The sequence below is a fragment of the Dipodomys spectabilis genome, unplaced genomic scaffold (assembly GCF_019054845.1).
Source record: "Dipodomys spectabilis isolate Male_0828 unplaced genomic scaffold, ASM1905484v1 ptg000035l, whole genome shotgun sequence".
In the NCBI taxonomy this organism is placed as follows: domain Eukaryota; kingdom Metazoa; phylum Chordata; class Mammalia; order Rodentia; family Heteromyidae; genus Dipodomys; species Dipodomys spectabilis.
Window position 1 is genome coordinate 137,967 of NW_024870712.1, and position 11,805 is coordinate 149,771.

Consider the following 11,805-nt stretch of genomic DNA (forward strand, 5'->3'; position numbering starts at 1 on the left):
CCAGTTTTATTTTAGTTAATTGGAGAAAAGAGTCTCTGGGACATTCATACCTGGGTTGGCTTTGAACCCCAATCCTCATATCTCACCATGACCCAGCTTATGATCACATTCCTAACAGTGAACACTCATTATATGTACTGTGTGTGTTCATCTACCTTTATAAGAATTCTTGAGTTAGGGGCAGGGAAGGTGGATCAGTGGTAGAGCGCTTTCCATGCATGCATGAGGCCCTGGGTTCGATTCCTCAACACCACAAAACCAAAAAAAAAGCCAAAAGTGGCTTTGTGACTCAAGTGGTAGAGTGCTAGCCTTGAGCTGAGTGCTGAGGGACAGAGCCCAGGCCCAGAGTTCAGGCCCCATGATCGGACACTCCACCAAAACAACAAAAAAAAAGAATTCTTGAGTTAAAAATCTGGGCTACAGCTTAGACATTACCCTCACAAAAATGTTTGTAGTTTAAAAGTTGATACTCCTGGAGAAATAAAACCTAAGAATGTAAAGGAGTCTGGGAAGTTCTGTTTGCATCCAGTTTGGGCAGAACAGTCTTTGCAACAGTACATATAATAAAGCATCCAAAAGCTGTATTGGAAGAATGGCTCAGGTGATGGAATACCAGTTATGAGCAAGATTGCTGAATAAGAGCTTGAGGCTTTTGCATACATATACAAACATACACATGCACACAGATGCACTTATATGTGCACACAATACATAAATGAAACAACTCAGAATGTGTAGAAAAGTTAGAAAACAACAGAGTTCATATCCTGAATAAGACTAGAATCAAGTGATAATTTTTAATATTAGAAAGTCCTCAAGTGAACTTCCTTCAAAAAGTTTGATAGGGATGTGAATTGTAAACAAAGGAGGAGGCTGCAATGCTTGATAAGAAATGTATGCATTATCCTGCCCATGTAATTGTAACTCCTCTGTACAGTATGTTCACAAAAAATAAAATAAAAAATAAAATTTTAAAAAATGTAATAAAAATGTAAAAAAAAAAATGTTTGACAATATTACATATGTGGGGACCAGAGATAGTAAGAGTCAATTAATCATTATTAAAGGGATCGCATCCATGAAGAAATGAATCAGAGACCCCACAGGTGCATCTGAAAATATTCATATCCTGTGTCAAATGTTAGAACAACTTTGAAAAAGGTACATAAACAGTCTGAACAGTCACTATGGTGTAAAGTATCCCTGGAGAAATTCAGAATTGGTAGTCTGTATCTAGATTAAATAAACCAAGAAACTATGGCAGGGCAATATGATACAATTCTAGAATTCTAGCACTGAGATTAAGACAGGAGATTAAAGAGTGGAATTACAGAGTGATACCTTTGCTGGACTAGGTAGTATAATTTTGTCTTAACAAAACAAAAGAAACAAGAATACATAGTTGGAAGTTTGGGCTAATTTTGTCATTGTGTTTTGAGAAGTCAAATTTTCAGTTGAAATGCAACTCATACTTAATCCTCACTTGGGTTTTAAATTCTCTCTTCATTACAGAACATTCCTAGATGCAAAATGATTCATGACGCCCATCCAAAATTTGAAAAAGTAAGTAATCATCATTCTATTGTATCCAAAAAAATGATGAAGGATTACAAAACTTAAGCCTGGAAAAATAGCAAAGTTCGTCTAATGTAGGATTTTGAAGATCTTGCTAAATTAGAATTTAGATTTAAAATAAATATTTTGATTTTGTTTTTAATTTCATATTCTATAGGATACTAAAAATTCTTTTTAAGTAGAGGGTTTAATTGACAAATTCACAAATGATTTTGCATTCTATTTGCCTAGAATATTCTTTCAAGAGAGTTATAATTAGAACTTAGTTAATAGATAATTCCAATAATTCATGTATAAAATCATAATATGAATGCTGTAGACAGAGTTTCCAACAAATTGATGATATTAATTTATAAATTTAGAATAAGAGCAATTTTTGGAGTCTTTGGTATAACATGGTATGAAGAATAATCGTGTGACATCTTCTTTCTTCTACCTGTATGTAACACAGGAAGCAATTTCCTTAATTATTTGCCACTGTATACACTGAGAAAAATGTTAGGTTTGGGGTTTGTTTTATTTTGTTTTTGTTTTATTGCTATGTCCTAGGGCTTTAACTCTGGGCCTGGACACTGTCTCTGATCCTGTTTGTGCTCAAGGCTCGTGCTCTACCACTTCAACCTCAATGCCACTTGTGTCTAGCTTTTGCTGATAATTTTATTGGAGATAAGAATCTAGGGAATCTTCCTGCCTGGTTGGGCTTTGAACTGTAATCTTCTGATCTTAGCATCCAGAATTTTTATGATAGTTAAAAAAGTATAAATATAAATAATATTTGCAAGTGTTCGGATCTCAAGAATAGCAGTGGGGGAGGGAATGATACACCCCAGTTTATTGTGGTGTTCTTTCCAAATCATGTATGGCATCACATTAGTGGAGTTGTATTTTTTCACAATAGAGATAAAATATTCATGATGTGAATTAAGGGAAGTTTGAGGTGCACCCTAAAAGTTCTAAACTGTTGGGCTAGGATGACTCTATATCATCAATATTGGGATTGGTGGTCATAAAAATAATAGCTTTTTGTTATAAACAATTGCTTACACTTGAAGAATTATTACCGATGCTACATAGTTTTATCCTCAACCAGAATGTGGTTATTCTTCTGTTGACTCTCAATCTGTAACACCCCATTGGAAAATGCATCTATTGCAGAATTACATAACATGCAAGCCGGTATTGTTTTGAATCTCTCACGTATGGAATCTTCCTAATTTGAAAATGAGTAATTATTAGTCATTGTAATGTTGAAGAACACATATATTCTGTCTTCTTAACAACTTATTTACTTTTAAAAGTTATAGGTTTCCATAGAATTAAACTGTTTTTGCTTTTAGTATGAGAAAGTAATATATTTATTATTTTTTCAAAATATTGGTAAGTATATTGTGAAAATATTTTCTAGTCAGATAGCATTCAAGTTGATAGTCCTCTGATTAAAAAGGGGTAATTAATTCAAATTAGACGCCAACTAGTATTGATTTTTAAATAGTTACTACATAAAGAATAATATTTATTATACCAATACAGTGTAATTTTATTTCATGCAGCTTATTTTTTAAATTTAATTTTATTGTCAAAGTGATGTACAGTGGGATTACAGCATTTTTAAGGTAGTGAATACATAACTTTTCAAACTTGTTACCTCCTCCCTCATTTTCTTCAGTTTTCCTTCACCCCAATACCCCTCACAAGTTGTAATGTACATTTACAACATATTGTCTTGTGAGTATTGCTATTGCATTGGCTTGCCTTTGTCCTTTGTCTCACCGTTTTGCGGTTCCTCGTCCCTTCTCTAATAAAGGTAAATATATACACAATACACAGGCTACCATAATCAAATACAGCAGGGAATAAAGCATAGGGGAAAAAACCCCAAAGAAAATAGAAATCACATAGTACATTAAAAACAATAGCCGTAAATAATACTCTTTGTTTCCATATCTTGGAGTTCATTTTGCTCAGAATCAGCTTATATGGTTATATATACGCATAACAAAACCACTGGAAAATAATAGTTTTATGGAAACTATATCATGAAAACAACATGTTAACTGTTTTTGATGGTAAAAGTGGGGTTAGGATTGGTGAATTCGTGGTTTTAATAAAGGAATTTCAAAAGAGTTTTAAAATTATAACAGGTAAATTTTTATTTGTTAAAACTTTTAACAACTTAGCCTATTATGAAAATTTAAAATTGCCTGGGAAAATAGGATTTCATGCAAAGTAATCCATGGAGACTTAGCTGAGAGGGAGCAATGTGGGTGATGATGGCTCATTTTCACACTAAACAATCAAACCTCAGAAACCTTGCTATAAATCCTGTAGGTTTCCTTGAGAATTGTCCTTACCCAGGAAATATCTTTTTACTGTGTGAAACAAGATTGTAGTGGAATTTAAATTCAAAGTTCTTAAAAAAATGACATCAAAATTTGTGAATTGACTTTAATTACCAAACAGTAATTCTCTGAAAACTATAATTTGGTTCCAAATATTTAGGGAGAAAATGCCCTCAACAATGAAAGAAGGTATTGGGTTTACACTTTTCTGTTTGTAATACTTTACACAATGTCTTTGCACGTGAAACACTGAACCACAGAAAAAAAATATGATTCGATACTTTAAACCAATGATTTCACATTTCTTAGTAGCGCACAAAATATAATATCCTCATTAACATGAGATAGTGAAGACTTCTCTTATTACATAAGCCAAAAAATTTTGGGATCAGAAAAGAATTGAGCAAATAGAAAAGGCAAGAAAACGCGTTCTTAGAAGCCCTAGCTAAGCATATTGGTTTCATGAATGGAGGGAGTGATTTTACAGAGCTATTTAGCTCACTACAATGCAGAACAGATTGAATGAAGACATGAAAATAAATTCCACATCCAAATAAAAGAGTTTTGAAAGGAAAAACATGAAGATTTAGTGTGGGTAGAGCCAGTTAGATCTGGTTGTGTCATCTAGAGAAGTAGTTGAAGCACACTTCCTGCTCATAGAGACGTGACCCACAGCCATGTCTGACTAGCTTGCCAGCTATGAGCTGTCCATGCTCACTACAAGCCCCTTAAAAGTCTTAGAATGTATTCCTAACTACCAGTTTTATAAGTGGCTTTTTGCAGTGGTTTGTGATTATTTTATTTTATATGGGATAATATTTTCTACTACCTATACGTTTTGGAAAAGAAGAAAACTAAAATTTACTACTGTAGAGGAATATGATAGAAATAGAAGACAGATTTTATGTTTGTCAAATCTCTGATGAGTACCCATATTAAAGACTTAAAGTCATATTTCTTACTATGTTAGACAGATAGGGAAAACATAAAACACCATATGATAAGGCAACTATTTGTGACTTTTAAAATGTACTTATTATGTCATGAAATTTACTTTATTAGCTAATGTTTTGGATTGAAATATGGAGGCTGATCTATTTAACAAATTTTTGAAGTCACCTAATGAAAAACACAAATGGTTTTGGGTGGGGGTAATATTTCTACACTTTAATGAATGGTTGAACCTGTTTGGCATTAGTGCTGAGTAAATAAATCAACTCTATTTTAACTTGCTCCCTACACTTGAAAAACTACTAACGTCACTAAATATCATCTACTTGTTAAGTGTTATTTGGCAAATGTGATTTTAAAAAGTTTATTTGAAAAGGAACATATTTTCAGGAGATGAAATGTAGGTAATCATTTGTTTGACAATGACAAAATTTCTATACTACAGAACCAAGTTTTACGGAATACCAGTGTTTTGAAGCACTAAGGATCTTCTCAATTAATGTTTTTCTGAATTATATTTGACCTCTATGTCAAGTATTCCTAGCATTTGTAGACCAATTATGGATCTATTGTTCCAGGAACTCTTTTTTGGCCTGTTGATGCTGGTCTGAAATCATTAATCATTAGGAGAGGGGTATTACACATAATCTCGTGACATTTGTGGTCCTGTTCAATCATATGTGATGGTCATCTGAAAATTGAAAGTTTGTACTACTGTACTTTCACATTTTGTGATTTCATCTTGCATTTTAAGTTGCCTTTCATTTCCCAATTACTTACTGCTAATTCCTGCATTTCAAGGAATTGGGGCCCTGAAATATAGGAAATGAGAATTTGAGATGGGTCTTCAATTACTTTCTGTTGGCATGTTGCATGGGCCTAGGTAAGAACTCTAGCCCTAGTTATCTGATGATGCAGATAACTGGGACCTGGGATCCTAGGACCCATGGATCCTGTGGAAGAATAATACCTTTTATACATCATATCAGCAAAATTTGAGTATAATCAGTAGGAATACTTCAGAAATATGGAAAAAAAAAACAGTTTGGGACCAGCAAGTTAAAACAATAAACAGAGCAGCAGAGTAAAATCCCTTATAGATTAGAGGAAAACAACATTGTTTTTTTACCATGTGAATTCAGAAGACCAAGAACACTTAGAAGGTATCACAAGTTTATACTGAAAACATTGCATTGATACTTTTTATATTCTATTATATATTCTAATCCTGATTATTTATATTCCAATCTATTTATTGGAATAAATATAAATTGATTTGTCAAATTATCAATTAATTCTAATAAGATTCACTGTGTGACATATAAAATCAGCACATATAAATATAAAACATATAATTATATATAATGTAAGAAAATGTTTTGCATTGTTCTGTTGTGGTAAGTGTATCAAAGGCAACTGTTTTAAAGTATTATTCCATTACCTCTACCTCAGTGTTTGGTAGAATTAGAGCTAAAGCTTTACCATTCAGAGATATACAGCCTAGAGGCAAGAGGAAACACTGTGATTAAAACATTACCAATTTAAGGCCTAATAACGAGGAGAAACATATGGACTTCTCCTGGAGCTATGGAATATATTTGGTGATAGAAAATCAATGGTGTAAGTTCCTGCCTGATTGGATGGTAGACATGCCAAGACATTAGGTAATCATACATATGAACATTTTTTCCCGTTCTTGGCTTTAGCTACTTTTGAAATGAAAAGGTGTAATAAACAATTATATTTTGAAAAAATACCTTCTGTCTGAACAGTTCTGTCTGAACTGTTCGTCTCTCTATGATCCCTTGTAACTAAGATTAGTTTTGCTCCAATAAGTCATTCTATGCTGACAGGGTAAGATATTCTGGTTGGTCTGTTCCTACATGGAGCAAGGGTAAAGGGTCAAGGACACATTTGTGCCAGTAAGACTTCATTTGGGAAATTTTAAGCTGGAGAAGTTTAGAAGTAGCTATTAAGCAAGGCTTACTTTGAATCCATTAGCTCCACAAAGCTAAATCAGTTAATTAATAAGTACTTGAAAAGTCATCACCTTTGAACCTAGCTATAAAGTATTATCAAATTTCAAATGAAAAAGACTTAAAATAGTCATAGAAAAAAATTGCAAATGTGAGCAATCAAACAAGCAATATAAGTTTTTTTCCACCATAAACAGAATTTTACAGAAATAAGATAGATGGCAATTTTGGGAACAATAAGGTTTCCTTGTTACAAATAGGCAACCAAGGATATATGCCTGTCTTAAGATTGCATCATTAATTACTTAAATTTACAGGATACTACTTGGTTCAGCATCACGTCTACCTGAATTACAATACAAAGATTTACATGGCTCTTGCACAAGGATGATATGAAAATTTGGGAAGTATTGAATATTTTTCATTCTTCAGATGCAAGAATGAAAAGCAGTTATTAAAATGTTGATTACAAATATACAAGTGTAATAATACATGTAATTCATAGAAACAAAAGTTAGTTTGACATCATTCAATCTTCACCTTTTTAAAAAGGCCTTTACATAGCATAACCTTTATAAAACTTTTGAAATAACATAACATTGTCATTTTATCCCAAAGAAATAAAATTATATAAGGACCTAGGAATTAAAGGAATCTTAAACTGTTTCTATATCGAATGCAATCTGAAAGGACACATTTATTAATGAATCTATATATTATAAAACAATTTCGAATTCAAAGTATTATATCTAGGAGAGAATGAAATAGATTATGGTCATTATACAAACAGAATACTAAATATTTTAAAATATACTTTTTTAAGACAAGCACCAGAAATATCTTTAGTTTCTGCACTACTCATTTCAACAGATCAGTTAAAATTATTTCTTATTAAAAAATCATAAACTCTACAGAAATCAATATAGATGTATACAAACAACTCAAGTATATTTTGACATCAAAGTCAGGCAATTCATTTGGAAGAATATCATGGAATCCAAGAATTTTTAAAGTAAGATATTGCTGTTGCTTTGTATTGTGAAAATATTTTGTATGGACACATAGGATGGACTGGAAATTTTGAAATTTAAGAAACTTAACCGAACCATTAGGACTGAGGAGAACAATTTGTACAGCTTTCCAAAACTTCAAAGAGGTAGTGATACATATTTATCCTTTTGGCAATATCAAATGCAGTTTCTTCCAAGTTGTGCTTCAGACCTGGTTTGATATAATGATTCACCATAAAGAGATCCAGCGTATCTTTGCTATATCTATTCCCAGCAGCAAGATGCAAGGGGGTCAAGAGGCCTTTAGTTTGGCCATTGGTATCTGCATCATGATGAAATAAAGAAGCCACTCTGGTATTATTCCATGTATAAGTACTGTGCATGGGTGTCCAGCCATTCACAGTTATTACATGAATATCTGCCTTGAGCCACCAACTCATGGACAATGTCTAAGTTTCCACTGTAGGCTTCTCGATGTAGAGGGGTATACTCATTGTCATCCCTAGTATTCACATGAGTGGCCTTTTGGAAAGTAGTCTCTGCACTGTAGTAAGGCGATTATTTTCATCAGACCAAAACGAAATTTACCTGGATCCTATTCCATTTTTCTCTTGCAATTGTTACCATTTCTCACTTTTTCATCTTGTTCCTCAAGTTCATCAGAATTGCCTAACCAGAGAATTTGAGTGCCAGTGAGAATGAGCTGTCCATGTATTTCCCCAATAGTTCACATTGGATGAACTGGTCAGAAATATTCGGTGAATTTTCTTCATCTGTTTTTTCACTATTATTTATTTTCTCTTTTTTCATTTTTACTATTCTAAATTATTCTAACTGGAGAGTAGGGAATTGGTAGAGAGCAGAGGAAGATTTTCCTCCGTATTCAAAGGTACAGACTGAAAATGAGGACCAGTGGTGTATTCATGTGCAGCTTATTCTAGGAATGAGAAAATAGGAAATAATGCCTTCAATGTAAATGAATTGGGAAATGGCAGAGCAGAAAGTGAAATGATGCAACCAAAAATATAAAAGCAAAATAAATTAGGATAATTATGGAGCAATCATATTACCTATGAGAACCATGAAAGGGAGAGAGGAAGAGAGAGACAGATGTGCAATGATCAAGCTCACCACAAAATCCATCCCTCTGATCAAAGTATAGAGCAAATAATTTTATTTTTTTAAAGAGATGGAAATAGAATTTAATGTCAGATATTTCCATTGTTTTTAATTATATTTTATTATCTTAAATACTTATACCATGGAATTTCCATTCAATAAATCAGTTTTTTTAAGTATAATGGACCTTTATATAACTTTTCCACAGCCTTCCAAACCTCACCCCACTTTAATTTTTCTAGTTTCATACTATCTGCATTGAATATTATACCTTCACTCTCTTCCTCCATAACTCTTTTTATTCCTTCATTTGACTTCCACTCACATCTTCCAAGTGATATTTTGCTGGTATTCATTTTGTTGGATTAAAGTTCAATTTCATAAGAAATTACACCTTTGAAATACTCCTCTGCAAATAGCATGCTTTGGTTAATATTTTTGTGTAAACTTGTATAAATTTCTAGCTTCCAAATATGAGACAGAACATGGGTCCTTTGTGTGTCTGGCTCTGACTTAGTTCACTTAATATATTTTTATATCTCTCCATTTCCTTGCAAATAATTTAACAGTCTTCAAAATGGATAGGTGCAATCCAATTGTGTATATGTGCCATACTTTCTCCAACCATCACTCCGCCAAAGGGTATGTGGGCTTTTTCCGTAATTTGGCTACGGTGAATAGTGCAGCAGTGAACATGGTTGTGAAAGTGATTTTACTGTAACCTCTTGGAAGAATTCATCACTACCTTTGTGGGAGCAATCCTCTAGCCAGTTTTTCAGAATAAGAACATCCCTCCTTTCATCTTCATCAGAATGTATTGCAAGTCGTCAAAAGCACATTTCCACCTACAAGTCTCAATAAGCTAAAACCACACTGTGCCTATATGCTTTCAATATATTTTTTTCATATAATTTAGTGAGAACCTTCTATAAACTTTCCTAATGTGGGAATGAGGGACATGACAGAGTAAAAGTAAGAAATATGCAATTTAATTAGCTATGATCATATTTAAAATCATTTTCAGCTATAATTCATAGCCTCAAATAATATTATTTTAAACTTTATTGGATTACTTCATCAAATCCTTAAATTATAACAGGTGAGTTAAAAACAAAGGCAAAAAGTGTGGTTTGATTTTGACACTCATGTGTGAGGTTGCACACCATGGGCAAACAGATGGATTGGAATTAATAGCTCTTATCCATTTTGTTAATGTACAGATGGTTTTCCAAAACTGATTCTCGCAATTCATATTGCATTTAGCAACAAGAAACATGTGATAATTTCCTTTGTTTTGCTCCTTATTAACTTTTATTTCCATTTTATTTTATACTGGATGATTTCATAAATCTACTGTAGATACAAAAATATGTTAAAATATTTCTATCCGTATGCATTGATATATACATACACACATATATTACACAAGTTATAATGATAATGTATAACTTCAGTAACTGTACAATTTACTAAATTATTAATACTATCGACGGCTCATCCCTGTCGTCCTGGTTACTCGGGAAGCTAAGATCTGACGAACATGGTTTGAAGCCATCCTGGGCAAGAAAGTCCAGGAGCCTCTTATCACCAAACAACCAACAGAAAATCAGAATTGGAACTGTGGCTCAAAGTAGTAGAGTGGTATCCTTGAGAGAAAAATCTCAGGGACATCATCCAGGCTCTTAGTTCAAGAAGTACAATCTACCCAAATAAAAGCTATTTAATTTACACCTGTGTAAGTAAAGTATTTCTATCACCCAAATGCACAACCATGGCATTTGCAGGGTAACTGTTTTGTCTGAAGTACCATAAAACATTTTCACTTAAGTTGAAAGCATTGCAACATGGGTTCATTCTATCTTTCTCATGCATTTTTCCACTCAAATACTCAAATCTTACAATTATTCCAATTATTTAATATCATTGCTTTTTACTTTAATACCCAAATATTAGAGTTTGAATTGAGTGTCTTGTGTCCCCTAAATCAGTGTTCTTACCACTTTGTCTTGTCCCCAGCCCTAAATTATTCTGATTATTTTTCAGATACTTGTGTATGACCTTGGGCTCAGTCCATGTTATGTTATCCTTCCTGGAATTTAGAGTAACAGGTGCATGGCATTGTGTAAAGATCTTTCTTTCCAGTCTGGGCTTTAACCTCTATCCTCAAAAGAGTTGACTCAAATGTAGTGAGGATTTTCATAAACTTGTCATAGCTGATGTGTTTTTAAGTCTTTGCATTTCCTGCAGGTTCTTGAGTACTGAATTAATTTGATTTCTTGGGTTGTTTTGTTTCATTTGAATGCATGTGTTGGGTTGTTCCTCACTTTTCCTTTTGTTTCTTTCAATCAAGTTCTTACCTAAAATGCTGAGAAACCAATTCTTCTTTTTCACGATAATCAAGGTGAACATGACTTATTCCAAAGAAATTTCAGTAATATTTAAACAACTTCCTATCTATGGATGGTATATAAATGATAAATGCTGCGAAGGGTCTTTTTATTTTCACAGCAGTCTTTGTCATACACAGACAGATCATAAAATATATGAAGATAATAAAACTACAGATGCAAGCAAAGAGAAGAAAAACCTATTATTAATTGTTTGAAAGAGGCTTCAATTCTAGTGAAAGAAATACGTTGCTTGATGTAGGATTTCTCAAATTACATTGCTAGGATGAAGCTAAAAAATCATCTAATTCTACAAAATTGAGGGAGAAGAATCAAACTCCTGAATAGTTTACATTTGGGTCAAATAAATCATGTTTCCAAAAAGAGAGTTGACTTTAGAGAAACATGATGAATTGTAGGAAAGTAGGTGCTTAGCTGGTTTTGTTAA

General features: G+C 32.9%; 1 pseudogene; it reads left to right on the top strand.

Annotated features, from left to right (window-relative positions):
* Positions 1-7,166: 7,166 nt before the first annotated feature.
* LOC122106054 lies at positions 7,167-7,263 on the top strand (annotated as a pseudogene).
* Positions 7,264-11,805: the final 4,542 nt, after the last annotated feature.